Raw genomic sequence first — 15,925 nt, forward strand, 5'->3', positions numbered from 1 at the left:
CCAGTCTTGTATCAGCTGCAAAATTCCTGAGGGTATGTTCTGCCCCACCCTCTGGGTCATTAATGAAGATGTCAAACAGTATTGATCCCAGTACCAACCACAGGAGAACAGCGCTAGTAACTGTCCTCAAGATGTATTTTGTGCTGCTGGTGACATCCCCTTTGAGCTTGGAGTATAGCCAGTTCTCAGTATATCCCAGTGCCAGTTTATCTCATCCAGAGTTCACCAGTTTGCCTCTGAGGAAGTTACAGGGCCAGAAGCCTTGCTGAAGACAAGATAAACAAGACATTGGCCAGCTCAGTCCACATTTATGGCGCATCCCATCAGGTCCCACTGATTGTGTAGGTCCAGCTTGCTTAAGTGTTCCCACCCTGATCCCTGATCTGCCCAAAGTCTTTCTTGCTCCAGACTTTCTCTCTGGTTTCAGGCGCTTGGGATTCCTGAAGGTAAATCCTACCATTAAAAGACTGAGAGGCAAAGTGGACATTAAATTCCTTGACCTTCTCTGTGTTCTTTGTCACAGGTCCCATACCCCATTTAGCAGCAGGAAGACATTTTCCACAGCTTTCCTGTTGCTGCTGATATACCTGTAGAATCCCTTTTTTATAGACCTTTATGTCCTTCACCAAATTTCATTTCAGAAGGGTTTTGGCTTTCCTAAGTCCAACCATGCCATCTTTGCATGTCAGAAGAGACCATTCTTGAGCTTGGAGGAGGTGGTCCTTGAAAGTAAGCCAGCTCTCCTGGACAAATCTTCTCTGTGGGGCTGTATGCCATGCAATGCTTCCAACCAGATCCCTGAACAAGCTAAATTAAAATTCCCAAATTAAATCTTTTTTTGTAAATCCTCTTGTGGCTGTGTAGTCAGAAATAAGCTTTTAAAATTGCACGCATTCTTGGACTATTAGAAGTTTGTGGTTCTGTGAACATCAAAAGTCAGGAAATACAAAATCTTGTATATCCAAAAGTCTTCAAATAGATGCAAATAGTTGGAAGAGATGGGGTTTTGGTTCTTTTTCTTTAAAATGTGGGACACTAATTACTGTTTCCTTGCCTCAGATGAATTCTCTAATCCAAAATTACAGAATCTGTTACTTCGTACTGTGAAGTGCATTAGGTAACGCAATGCAAGTGAGCAGGCTGAAGCAGTGACATGGATTTGAATTGCCAATAAGAGAATAAAACTCCATTTTTGCTAAAAAGCCAGTATAGCAAACGAGTATTTTAATTTAGCTGTCTGTAATGCTTCCTGCTACGAACTAATAAATGTGAATTCTTTGCTGCCACATAATCCAGATTCAGCAAACACAGAAATCTTTCATAGGGATTTGAGGCAAGTATAATGCAATGGGTTTCATTAGAGGGGTTTCTGATTGACACAGGTGTAAACAATGCCCTTTGTCTTTCCTCAGTTGTGGCCTTTGACCCGGGTTGCTTATTACTGAGCAAATTGAGTCTTCTTCTCGTGAGGATCAATGGCATAATGTTATAATCTTGCAGAGATCTCCTGTGCATGACTACTTTGAAAAATAAAGCTAAAATGAACAATCCAGTACGTGTTCTAGAAAATAAGTATATAGTTAAAAGGCAGGCCAACCAAGCACTATTCCCTAGTTTAAGAGGAAGAAACATAATGATTTTCCAACACATCTTAATTGGGGGTTAAGCTGAAATTGATATGACTCTCTTGTCTTGGGTATTTGGGCTGTTGACAATTAAATATGTAGACTTTGGTATTAAGAACTTGACATACCTCTTGACATTTTAAAATTGCTCACAGAACTTAAAGGTTAGAATATCTGTATGTGGCTTGTATCAAAAGTGCTACTACAGCTTGTGAAAATTCTCATTCTGTGAGGATCCATTTCATGTAAGATAATGGATCTTGGGTTTGGTTTTGGTTTTGTTTTCTTTTTTTTGGTTTTACTTTTGTTTGGGGGTGGGTTTTGTATTGCATACAAGGCTGTGGTTAACTACAGGCACTTTCACTATTAAACTCAGGCTTAAATAACATGCAGCATGAGAGCTCAAAGGCTCTTTAATAGAAACCTTCCCAAATAAGATTCCTTACAGGGGAATTGAATTAGGTTTCTTAGATGAACTTACTGAACAAGTTAATGTGGTCCTAGTTGCTGAGATACTGAATATATCAGTATAAGACTGAAGCAGGTATTACATCTCTATGGAAGTTTTTAGTTTGGGGAAAGAAAAGTTGTGGTATATAGCCAACCTAATTAACGGATTCTTTAGAAATTTTTATTATGGATCAAATATATCTATCAAATGAAACAAACATATTTGTTCTGATTAATTTTGAAATGCTCATATTCAGGTATACATTCATAGTAATATCTATGATATTTATACAATGAGAGATTTTTTGTAACCACTGATTTAGCCAATTCTTTGCAGCTGTGTTTTAAAACTACAGAGTGAATGCCACATTTGTTTTACGCAGCCTGTCAGATTGACATTTATAACATTTGAAGCTTAAAATTCCTTTTGTTCGGTGGTTTCAGACTCACATTGAGACCCACTGTTCTGATTATATGTTGTACAACTGTAATTAATTTGAGATACACACATAAGACCATTTTTTTTCTTTATTCTTATCATTTGCTATATAATTGGCCAGAGTTTTACATAATACAAGGTTAGGTTAAATAAAATCAGCAAAAGTACTCAAATACATGCTACCTGAAAATGACTTTAAATTATTTTGTTGAAAAATATTACTTCTGACACAATATTATTTTTCAAACAAGTAACAGTATTTTTGTATTTTGTATTTTTCAAATAGAAACTGAGAGTTTACTGTTACAGATATTGCCTGGGTATGTGAGTAGTTTAAATCAAGAGGTGCAGTGTAACTGAGCTGAGAAAAGACAGAACAATTTTGTTAGAGTTTGACACAGGTTCCCAAGACACTGATCACTGTTCATGTTGGAAAGTTAGAGATTCCTCAGTTCTTTCATACTGATGAAATTAGGAAAAAAAAAAAAAAAGTAATTTGTCTTTGACCCCAAGAACAATTTGAAATGCCATACTTAATAAAAATTAGCCAGTCTAACAAGCAAATGTTGTGGGTTTTAGCTTTGAAATGTACAGGCTTAAATTTAATTCAGCATATTTTCATGCCAGAGAGTAGTGGGTACATTACCATGTAAAACAAAAGGTCCAGGAAACAGCGGAGATTTGGCCCTGCCGAAGTCTGGGATTTTGCATGTGTGTGGAAAGTTAAATTCTCCTGGGGTTTTCATTCAATTGTATCATAGTTGTATTGGAAACTTTTGCTGGACAAATTCTGGGACATCTTCTATTGACTTTATGGGTCAAGAAGGAAAAAAATGAAAGATAGCCTTCTAGACTTGGCAATATCAGGTCATTTAACTCCCTGATCCTAAGAGCAAAATGAAAATAATTCCTGATCAGAGTACTGGTATCAGAGTTCCTAAAATGTCATCTCTCACATTCTTTTTAATGACATTAATTTTTTGATTTCTTTTTATTCTCTCTTTTCAAAATTAGAAAATGTATTTTTGCCTCCGCTTGAAGTAGACTAATTCTTCCATAGCTTTGTTCATATTAACCTGATATGCTGTTTGAAACACAGAATTTTGTGTCCTGCCTGACACAAACATCTTGAAAATACAGGTGACAGGTGTTACAAGCTTAGTTTTCATATGACATTTCAAGGGAGAGCACTTGGAACAGCCATAGGCTTTGCTTGCAGTAGCAAATTATGGCATGTGTGCAGTCCTCAAAAGAGTATGGACAGACAGACCTCTAAACACCCTTGTTCTTTGTGTTGGGGTAGACTAAATTGTTCCAAGAAGTCATAGAATGGTTTGAATTGGAAAGGACATTAAAGCTTTCAGTTCTGACCACCCTGCAGTGGGCTGGGACACCTTTCACCAGACCAGGTTGCTTAGAGCCCCATCCAACCTGGCCCTGAACACTACCAGGGATGGGCCATCCACACCTTCTTTGGACAACCTGTTCCAGTGCCTCACCACCCTTACATTAAATAATTTCACATTAGATATTATTCCTAATATCTAAATTGACCTACTCTCTTTCAGTTTGAAGCCATTCCCCCTTGTCACAGGTTCTTGTAAAAAGTCCTCCATCTATCTTGGTGGCTCTCTTCAGGTACTGGAAGGACACAATTAGGTCATCCCAGAGCCTTCTCTTCTCCAGGCTGAAAAATCCCAATTCTCTCAGCCTTTCCTCACATGAGAGGTGCTCCATCCCTCAAATCATCTTGCTGTCCTCCTCTGGACTGACTCCAGCAGATCCATGTCCTTCCTGTGCTGGGGACCCCAGAGCTGGATGCAGCACTGCAGGTGGGGTCTCACCAGAGCAGAGCAGAGGGGCAGAATCGCCCCCCTCCCCTGCTGCCCACGGTGCTTTGGATGCAGCCCAGGACACAACTGGCACTCTGGGCTGCAAGGGCACATGGCTGGGTCATGTCCAGCCTCTCACCCACCAGCACCCCCAAGTCCTTCTTGGCAGGGCTGCTCTGCATCTGTTCATCCCCCAGCCTGGATTGATACCAGGAGTTGCCTCAACCCTGGTGCAGCACCGGCACTTGGTCTTGTTGAACGTCATGGGATTCCCATGGGCCCCATTCTCTGTCTCTCCACTGTTGCCTGTGGAGATCCTGGGTTATTACCTTGGATGAAATGCCAGCTCTTACAATCATCTTCAGCAGAGGCAACAAAGTATCTAAGTGTTCTCAGTAACTGAAAGTTTTTGCTTTGAGCAGTGTCTGTTGCTGTCCTGTTCTGGGATTTTTGTAACAGCAAGAGGGAGGCAACACAAACAGCATTATAAAATAAATGACAGGGTTTTCATTCTAATTTAGTTTATCTTTGAGGATCTGATTCAAAGCCTGTTTGAGTCATTAGCTTTCAAATTGCCAAACTGAAAATAAACCAAAAAAAAAGCCAAACAAAACTTCACTCTTACAAGCTGTAACTTTTTCTTATGTGTGCTTATAAATCATCTACTCTGTCTAGTACACTCAGCTACCTGACAGCATCACCAGCGATGCTAATTTCCTCGACAGGGTTCAGCAGTTCAACCTTACTGGGTTACTAGGAGCTCCTTTGACTTACCCTCTCAGGTCTCTTCCATCTGTATCCACTTAGAATAAATGTCCTCTAAATACCACATTTTAAGACATGTTACCTTACATTTGCCAAAACATGAGTTTTGTGCTCTGCCACAGGAGTGGAGACTTACCCAGCATTTCTTTAGTAATGTCTGGGTGCAATTCTGCACTCATTGTATATTTGAATTACAAGAATCTTAATTGTAATTACAAGTAATTTTTAATTCTAATTACAAATAATTGTTCAAATGGAACTATTCAATAGATAATCAAAGCATCTACGTTGGCAACAGTGTGCAACAGCTCATAAAAACACAGAGTTTTTTTATCACATAGATTCTAGAAACAGCAGCAATTACTAAAATAAAACTAAACAATAAATATAAATAATATCTATTTATATTTATTATATTCTGGGGGTTTCCTTGCATTTTAAAATAAATATATTTCCCATTTTATGCCCATTACTATGTTTGTTTTCTTTGAGATATAAGGAGTGTTTGCTGATAGAAAAAGGTCTAAGTGGGGATTCTAGAGCACACAGAAGAAAGATTTTACTCCTGAAACCATTCCAAAGGTTTGGCTCATCCTAACAAAGAATAGTAAGCATTCAGCTCAACTGGAGATCTCAGCATCAGAACAAACCATTGTTTAATAACAGCTTTCAAAAAATACTGATATTTTGCATTGGAATCCACTGAAGAAAATTACAATATACTGATGGGAAAAAACTAACAAAATAATTCAAATTTATGTTGAGTTTCAGCTTGCGTTCAGTAGAAAGCATGAATCTTGTCTGACTTTGGAGCAGGTTTAAGCTGATTTGTAATGCTTGCTTTTGTTTTGGTCAGATCAGGTGCAACTAAACATACATCTCATTCTTAAATTTATTGTGATAACATGAGTGAGAATTTTTCTGAGTAAAGTTGAGGGACTGGGTTGTTTAATAAGAGTGAATTTGCTTTTATTGTTTGTATTTTTCCCTGAGTTAGACTTGATTACTTTGCCCATGGCTGGCAAACATTCTGCCAGCCATGGGCAAAGAACTCTCTGCTGGCATGACCCCATTAATATAAGTGTCCTAGACATTAAAACCAGCCTTTCTCACACATGTGGTGCATTGCATGAGGCAAAGGCTTTCATGTGCTATTTATACATTGTGAAATGCAAGACAGCATAGGAAAGGACAGAATTTGGCCCTTAGTTTAATCTTATTAGGCATTTATTTTTTCTGGGCTTTCACTGTGAGACAGATTTCTCCCTTATTACCAGTCCTACTCTGGCAACTTTTTTTTCCTGTACTTATATTTCATATAACTTTTTTATTTTACTTCTAGTCAGATCTGCTTTTGTCTTATAGGGAAAGAAAATTAAGAGACTGGTCCGTTATCTCACATTTCAGTTAAGTCTAACATATATTTGCTTAGGGGTAAAAAAGGTTGAGGAAAAAATGGAAATGTCAGAAATGAATAATAAATGGCATATAAACAGAAGCAGATTTTCTCTGATATGTTACCCCTGATAAACTTGATAATGTTTCCCAAATGTGTTGCCTTGGTTCAAATCCAAATCTACTGGTCAAGTTTTACGTGCTATTTTTAATTTTACTGCTTAAAAAACTTTACATCATCTTGTAGGAATTCCCTCCTACTGCATAGCTGTATCTAGTTATTTGTAGGTTAAAATTCATCTTAATATAGATTCATATAAAACATGTGTCAGCACAGAGGCAGCAAAAAGGCAGATCTGGGTGGGTAAAACAAGCTGGATTTTCAAGGAAACTCTTTTTTCTTTTTAATGAAATATGTTTTCCTTTGAGGTCAGTCTGCTGTTTGATATTGTAGACTCAAGGTCTTTCCATTCAGTAAACTTTCCTTGCCCTTTAAACAGTGAAATCAGAACGTGAGAGGCGAATACAAACAACCAGGGACAGGGAGACCTGGAAACATTTAGGATCCACAAAAAGCCTCTAGAACTAGGCAGTGAACTTGAGACATTGCAGAGCAGTTCAGCTTTTTGGAATGCTTAAAAACAGAAACTGTCTCCTATAAGCATTGACTTAGTAGAGTTACTCTACTTCTACACTGATAGGAGTAGAGATATTTATAAAGAAGCTTTCTCAACATAAAATATTAAAGATGTGGAAGCATTAAAATTGATGGAGAAAGGAAGGGAATTATACTTCCATTGGCACAATACGGAGGTGAGAAACAGAACTCTAGTAACAGAAGAGCTTTGCAGTGTTACTTGCTGCTCAGTCCATTAGCTAGTGTTTATTCACCATTATCCCACAGCACAGGAGATATCACAGAATCACAGAATATTTGGAGTTGGAAGGGCCCACAAGGATCATCAAGTCCAGCTCTTAAGTGAATGGCCCATGGGGCATCAAACCCACCATCTTGGCTGTATTAGCACCCTGCACTGACCAGCTGAGCTGATCTCACATGCTGCAAGTAATATCCTTAAATACTGAGTCCGTGCTTCAGTGCCCCAGCCTTAGCTAATTGCAGTATTTTGGAATAGGTTGGGCCTGATGAACTTCATCGTATGGAATTTGATGAACTGGGTTAGCACAGAGTGTAGTTACTTCTAAAGGGGAGGTGAGTCATGTGCCTGCCCTTAGAAATCAGGTAGGCGTGTGAAAATAAGCCTGCACAGATAACAGACTGTGCCAGACCATGTCAAAGTTTCCTTAAGAGAAAGAAGTAGCACAGAAGAAGCAGCAATATCAAGTTAATTTGCCTCCATGAGGCTTTTGGTACTACCCCACACAGATGGTCTGTAAGCAGCTAAAGCAATGTGGTCTAGATAAATCTGTCAGAGGGTAAATAAAACCCCTTTCTGGAATGCAGACACTCCAGCTGTACAGGGCACAGGGTGAGGACTGAGAGCCTCTTCAGCCATGCTCCAGTCCCACCCTGTGCCCTGAGAACCCACAAAGGTCTGTGTACAGCTTGAGCCTTTCCTCTGTCAGTTGTGGCAGGGTTGTTTTGGAGGCAGAGGCAGAACAAGGGCATGGCTGTGGCCACATCCTGCCAGTCAGCCCACTGGCTAGGGACATGTTCAATTTATTAGTAGTGATGTAGCCTTTATGTGTAGACACTTTGGATCTTACTCCAGGTAACTGTACTTCAAGAAGGCAGAGCTGTTGGGTGGGGGAAAATAAGTGGTTCACCGGACATGTTTTGTATTCCATTATACCTTTTGTGTAGTTATTCCTTTAAACAAACAGCAAAATCTGTTCATTTGTATTAAGGAAAATGTTCAATTAAGTGGTTAATTATTAAGTGGTATAATATAAAAATGTAGCCAGCTGATAAAATACAACCTCTGCCATGCAGTCTAAAATGTGAAGGACTTAGATGTCATCTCTCATACCTTGCTGAAACACCATAATTGATTTAAAATGTAAGAGTTTATCCTGACTGAATTTTGTGAACATTAAGGCAAAATACTAACTTTCTAACAATATTTTTAAAGCTTTAGTAGAAATTGATGGATAAGATATCCTTGTGCTGGCTCTCACTAGCGAAGCCACCTTTTTGCCTTTATTTACCAGTTCCCAGAACAGGAATAATTATGGAAGGCTAGATCATTTAATCAGTGGGTTAACAGGGCTTGCATGAGTACCCTGGAGTCAGAGATTACATTTGTTTTTCTTCCTTATTTGAGTGCCCTTTAACTATGAGGGGTTTGCAAAAGCCATGATTTATAATTAATATAATCTGAGAAAGGTGAAGTGTAGCATAATTGAATATGGGTAAAATGTTACTCTCTCTTATTCCTGCTATATAATCATTATCACCAGATAGTCAAAATAAGACAAAAACAAATTAAAATCTAATTGTTATAATGACAAATTTAATAAACATAGATGCCAAACAACAGCAGAATTTTGTGAACCATTCTTTATCTCACTTCCATCAGTCCTTGATCTCATCTAGCGATGAAAAGACTCCTTCCTTTTCAGCATGAACTGTTGAGAACAATGTTTTTGCAGCAAACTTAAACAAGTATTACACACTTTATTATTTCTTCCCTTTTTTTTTTTTCCCCTCAGTACGGCTGTAGAGTAAAACCAGGGGCATGTGAGTTACAGCTGACACGGGCTAAATGCTGAGCCATGGAGTTCCCCACCCTGTGGCTCACTCTGCTGCCAGCAGCTGAGGGTCTCCGGATCTGCTCAGAGGAGCTCCCTGTCCCTGGCCAGGGCTGATCCCACAATGTGTTCCTGTGGTCTGCAGGCTGGTTTCAGCACTCTTCGTGCTGAAAGGCAGGAATCCAAGCTCTGTTACATCCTGCAAAGAGGTCAAAGAAGGAAGCAGGACACAGCAGCAGTAACAATAAAAGGAGAAAAATGGGCTGTGTACAGGACTGGAGGAGAGGAAAGCAGCAAAAAACACAAAAAGGCCTCTGAATGAGTTGGAAGAGGGAACAATACAGCTTTTTACAAACCACAGTCTGTGGAAAATGATGTATGTGCAGCTCAGAACAAGGGTTTCCTCACTCAGACGCCTATGTAAACATGGCTGAGGAGCCCAGCTCTCTTCTTTTGCATATTGTTTATATTTTTATGCAATTCCATTAGTTTAAAACCCATCAGAAGGCAATTCTCAGAAAAAAAAAAACCGAACCCAACAAACCTTTCCTTTAATCTAAAAGTTAGGAAAATAAATTATTATCCCTCTGGTAAAAGCTTAAGAAGAAAAATCTCATCTGTCAGATACACATAATATTGTGCCATTCATAGTGGGAAGGTAACAAGGGCAGGGCAGTATAGAAATTATATATGGCTTGTATCCTGTTGAAGCACAGAATGGTGCAGGTGCAGTTTTTGAGTGCCTGTCAATGAAAGCAAATTAATACAAAGATACAATGATTTCTAGAGCAGGCAGCTGAGATCTCTGGTGAACTGAACCCTTCCACAAGATTTCCACCTGAGTAAGGTCTTGAAAACTGAGGAGAGATCAGTGTTGGGTTTAATTCTGGATGTATAACAGGAGACATATGAAGCCACCTTACCATGTCATTTAGGTTGTGATTTTTGCTTGTGAGTGCAGATTTTTTGCTTGTTTTGTCTCCTGCCTTGTTTACACAGGGATTACTACAGGTGTTATCTGCAGTAAGCATTGGCAGCAGGTTTACTATCAGCTCAATGAACTTGTGGGACAGCCTTCTCTCTGTTTTGCCCTACTTAATCATAACCAAACTGGAAAGACAACCCAAATCCCACATAGGTACCACAGAAGTACAGGGTCAAGATGGTGCAATCAGAAGTCAGCATGGGCATAAGAAAAAAAAAACATCAAAGGGGGAACTGCAATCTTGTAATCCACCTACAATGGACATTTATATTTCTTAAGTACATTACTTTACTCCTATCCTATTTAATCCTATTTCCAGTGAATTTCCCACTTGTCAAGATTTTGAACTCTGTTTCTGATTTTCAGTGTTTATTGGGATGCAATTGCAAGGTGCCTTTACAAAGTCTGTGGCTGAAAGGACACACTGTTCTGAGCCAGGTGTCATGTCACTTTCCCATATATCATGTGCCGTGCCAACTCCTGTAAATGTGCCTGAGAGAAAGCAGGGGAAAATGGCACCATTTTTCAGTAGCAAGATGTACCTGAGTCTTTTTTCTCAGTCCTTCCTACATTGATATTGCCTACAAATGTATTGGAAGTATTCTCTGGTCTATTGGCCATGACTTCCTCGGGAGAAGAAATTTGCACCCGCAAATCTTTTCCTTCTGGCAGTGAACTACTGATTACTCTAAGTATATTTTGCCTTTATGAGATTCATTTAAGTGAATTATTTTGGATTAATCTGGATATTTTGATTTATTTTGGTTTTTTTTTTTCATTTTTATAGGCAGATTTGTCTACAATAATGTTCATGCTAAGTTGGTAATTTCTAAGGGCAACTATTGATGTGCACTTTTAGAGTATCCTTGGACAGGAGCTTTATATGTGCGGAGATGTTAAATCAAAAAACTGTCCCTGCCAACTGTGAGGAATATATTCCTTCATCAGTCTTCAAATACACTGTGTCTAATTTTTAGGAACTTTTTCTTCATATCAAAACATCTCCTGATTTGGCACAAATCAGAATAGCTCTATTTAATGAGTATCTCTAATTAATCCAAGTAGAGGATGTGACCTTACCAAGCACTGCATTCTGAGGCAAATTATGGACAGTTTACACTTGAAACCCTGTGGAACTACATTGCCTGTGTAGAAATACAGGCTCCTATTTTTGGTGTTCATTTATATAACTATATAAAAAAAAGGCAAAATTAGAAGACGGAAGATTTCAGTGTGAGCTGAGGATAAAATGTAATTTTTACCTAATAGGCCACAGCAGCTACAGAACTACCAACACTAGAAGTGATGATGATGGGGACCCCTGGGCATCAGCGGTATCTTCATCAGTGCTGGGAAAGCTACACACACAGAATCTGCAAGAATGGGTTTTAGCTATATTAGTTTTGTGCAAAGCATGGAGGATTTTGGATGCATTCATCTCTGAGGTCAGGTGGTAGGTGCTGCAGACTTAAAGTGTGCTCATGCACTCTGCATTCTGCTCCTCAGAGATGATAAAGTAAGAGATGGGTGCACCATGCTGGCTTTCCAGGCAGGAATACAATTTCATCATCACGTCCTTTTTCACTAGTCTCTGCCAGAGTGTACAACAAATGCAGAAAGCTTTGTCATTCCCATGGAAAAAAAGCTGCAGTGCCACTCTTTTGAAGAGAGAAATTTATCTGACTCTGATGAAACTTTTTATTCAACTCTCAAAAAATTAAACAAGAAAAATCAAGAGATGGATGAGAGGCATGTGCAATTTCACTACAAGAAAACAAAGCTTTTACCTGAGGAGACACTGGTTTTGGAGGGAAGAGATTTTACATGTATGGGTGTAAGCCAAGCTGTGATCTTTAGCACGGTTTATTTTCAAGCATAGACATAGCCTGAGGTCATCAGGCACATATTTCCCACTTCTTTAATGTCCAGTCTGCAGATCAAATTGAAGAAATGTGAGTTGCATTTCCCCCTCTTCTCCAGCAAATGAAATGTATGTGGTGGGGGCAGGACTGTTGTGGCTTATTTTGCAAAGGCAAGAGCCCACAGATGGACCTGAGACGAGGGAGAGTGACATGGCAGAATTTGCATCCATGTACAGCAGGCCCATGTGATAACTAAGCAACATATTTGGGTGTATCTGCCTTAATTTTTTTAATATATATCAGGGGAATAGAGTTTTTGGAGCAGGTCTCTGACCCATGTGATAGAACATGTCTTGGAGCACACAAAACAATTACGGTGCCCTGATAGCAAATGAGGTGATATGCTCCAAATATCACTTCACAGCTCTGGCTTCTAATGAGCATTCAGTTCATGTCCCCAGAATAGATCTGGCCTTACATAAAACCTCCAAAACATGCCTACAGGGGACATCATGTCAGCACCATGAATTTTGCTCTACAGATTCACTCCTTTTCAGCCACAAAAGTAAATTGGGCCAAATCCATTGTCATTTAACACTAGTCAGTTATATATAACTATACAGTTATTACAATGCATTTTATCACAATCAACTGGACATGATGGTAAAAGGCTCAGCCTCTTCCGTGATCTCCCAGCAACCACCAGAAGATGTAACTTGCATCAATATTCATCTTTAGAAAAAATTTCTATCAAGCTGACCAGTGCTGCAGCATATCAAACAGGAACCAATGAAAAAATAAAAAAAACAATCCTCCCAGAAAATTATACCAAAAACCAGCAAAGCCCAGTTCCCTACAACCAGGTGAACTCCTGCTTGTGAACATCAGGGAGTAAAGCATACTACTATACAGCATCTTACTTACAAAGTAATTTGATAAAAATGAACTTCCCTTTAAAATTCTGCTGTTGCAGTGTTGCATAATAAAATAGTCCCAACATTCTGTAAAACTTAGAATTCCCAGGAAACCAGCCTGAATTTTTGCCCATGTCTGGAAGTGTGCTTCACTGGAGGCAATTTCACCCAGATGACTAAACTGGGATCCAGTTTAGGATGATCATCCCAAGGGGCCAAAACCCGAATTGTCTCTCCACTTTTTCCCGTGTTCATCTTCTTATTTCTAGCAGTTGCTTGTAATAATTTCCAAGTGTGGAAGCCTGATAGGGTGAAATGATGGAGAACTTTTTGCTGTTAGCAGCAACCTGAACTAATTCTGCTTTATTAACATTGTGCGGGATAATTTCTTCCAAACTGTAAAGGCTTCCTTGGGAATATTTCTAACAAAATCTTCTAGAAGTTGGTTTCATCATGAGATAAAGATGTTTTCTAAATTCTGTACTGTATGTTTTCTGTCAGAAACATTTAACAGCTGATTCTAATCTCATTAGGCAATTTCAGTAATCTAAAACTACTATACATGTATATAAAATTGCTTATAGCAAAGTTTTTCATTAGTGAGAACAGCAAGGAACAAGTTGGAGTTTCAACACATGGACAGAGACTGTACACAGAAGGATCAGGTACTATAATTTATGGGAGTGTATTATCAGGGCAATTAAAAATAAATACTGTGACACAAGTAACTTTTATCAGTGCAGGTAGCCAAACATTAATGGCATGATGTTACACCATATGATAGTGTTCCTTAGAAAATGGCATAAATGTTGCACAATTCCCCAATGTGAATAGTTTCATTAAACTATGAGGAACACATGAATGACAAAGCAAGCAGGTTTTTAATTGTAATTTAATATTTTGACTATGCCCAGCAGTGCTTCTCTGAGTCATAGTGAAGAGAGGTATTCCCAGGGTTTCTGTTCAGCTGTATTCACTCATCTAAGTCAAATTCTTTGGACTGGATCCAGCAGCTTTACACAAGTGCAAGTTCTGCCTGCTAGAAATGTCAAGATCACCTGTGATTTCAAAGCAAAACTTATGTGCTTGCAAACAGTTGTGCCCCAGCAGCCTAACAGCCTCATTAAAGATGGTCTCAGGAATGCAGAAATCCAGCACCAGAAAGTGAGCAAGTTAAACGGGGGTGCAGGAGGAACATGTAAAGCACCAGTTAGGGAAATTCACCAGGGTCTCAAAACTAAGATATTATCTCTATTAGCTAGAGATATTAGCTAATATCTCTATTAGCTAAGCAAGGTAAAATACAAATTGTTTGAACCACTTATTAATTAATTAGAACCACTTTCACTTTCTGCAAAGTATCACAGAAAATTACTGATAGATATCACCAGTTCATGCCTTAAACTGAGCACAGGAGAGTGGTTGCATCAAGCAAATTCATTGAACAGCATGGAGATGTCAGCAATGGTTTGAGAACGAGCAGTCTAAAATCATCTATTGCAAATTATAGAAATAAAGGAATTAGGGGGGTTATTTTTTTATGTAAATCCATACAGCTTGCAGCTGGTTTATTCAACAAGAAGGGTAGCATTGGTATACAATGCCAATCCGAACTTGAATTTTTTGAAAGTCTCTCTAATACTGTATTGAATTCAATTTTTTTTAAATTTAAAATTAAAGTATCACTGCCTAAAATGACTTTACTGCACTGCTTCTAAATGGCCTGTTTATATGCTGACAAAATCTAAATAAAATCTGACCATCAGCAGTATGAAGTGCTTCATGAAATTAGTAAGAGCAGGTCTGTGTTTTTTGTGAGGTTTGGAAATTGCCAGACTTAAGCTGGTACCAGGTTTCCCTTTTACCTTTGAAAGCCAGAGCAGTTCACCTCAGCTTTCTATCTTGTTGCTTTTCCAGTCCATGTAGCTGTTCTTTGCATGGCTGCTTTCTCGTTCAGTGTCTCGGTGTTATTACCCGTGTAGCAGCCTGCATTCCTCGTTGCTCACCTGAAGTTTGAATGAGTCTGAGTTCCTCACCTGTGAGCTGGGTAACACTGTGCACTCAGAGGCCTCTCTGTCAGTTTTGCTCTGTTTCACTGAAGTATTAGTATTTGTGTATTGGCTGTTAGCTGGGGCAGTAATGGGTACATCGGGCAAGGTCTGTCAGGAGCAAGCTCAGACCATTTCTTATTGCTTCCCCAAGCTTATTTTTATGTCTCTGAATCATCATCTACAGGTGCAACTACTGCACCCTACGTGCACATCAAAGACGAGCATTTAATCCCCTCCCTAAAGCACAATCTCCTCCCCCTGCCACAAATTAGCTATGCTCAATAACTCTGTTTGCAGGGAAAGCACACCTTCATGCTGGTGATCTTTTTAAAGATCACTTCTTTTCCATTCGGTCCTTATCCCCTTCCAAGGCTAATTAATTACATTATCTATTTTATAATATTTGTACTTAATCCTTCATGACCCTTCTTGTCTCATTATCTGACATATTATAGAAAGTGAGTGAAAAAATCCAGGTTAAACTGCAGGGTAGCTCCTGCTTTCTAATCAGAGATCTTTTTTAGCTTAAAAGTGTCACTACTGCTGTGCTAACAGAATTTTTAAAGCTTCTTTTTTTTTTTTTTAGTAAATATGGGTTTGAAGTACATATCCAAGAGAACTTTAGATACTTCACAGCATCAGTAGGGCTACAAAGATGATCAGGGGAGGGGAGCATCTCTCTTAGAAGGAACAGCTGAGGAAGGTGGGCCTGTTCAGCCTGGAGAAGACTGAGAGGACACCTCATCAAAGTCTGTAATTATCTGACGGGAGGGTGTCAAGAGGATGGACCAGGCTCTCCTTGGTGGTGCCGAGCAACAGGACAAGAGCCAACAGGCAGAAACTGATGCACAGGAAGTTCCACCTGAATGTGAGGAGGAATCTTTACTGTGCAGGT

The sequence above is a fragment of the Corvus moneduloides genome, chromosome 3 (assembly GCF_009650955.1).
Source record: "Corvus moneduloides isolate bCorMon1 chromosome 3, bCorMon1.pri, whole genome shotgun sequence".
Lineage (NCBI taxonomy): Eukaryota > Metazoa > Chordata > Aves > Passeriformes > Corvidae > Corvus > Corvus moneduloides.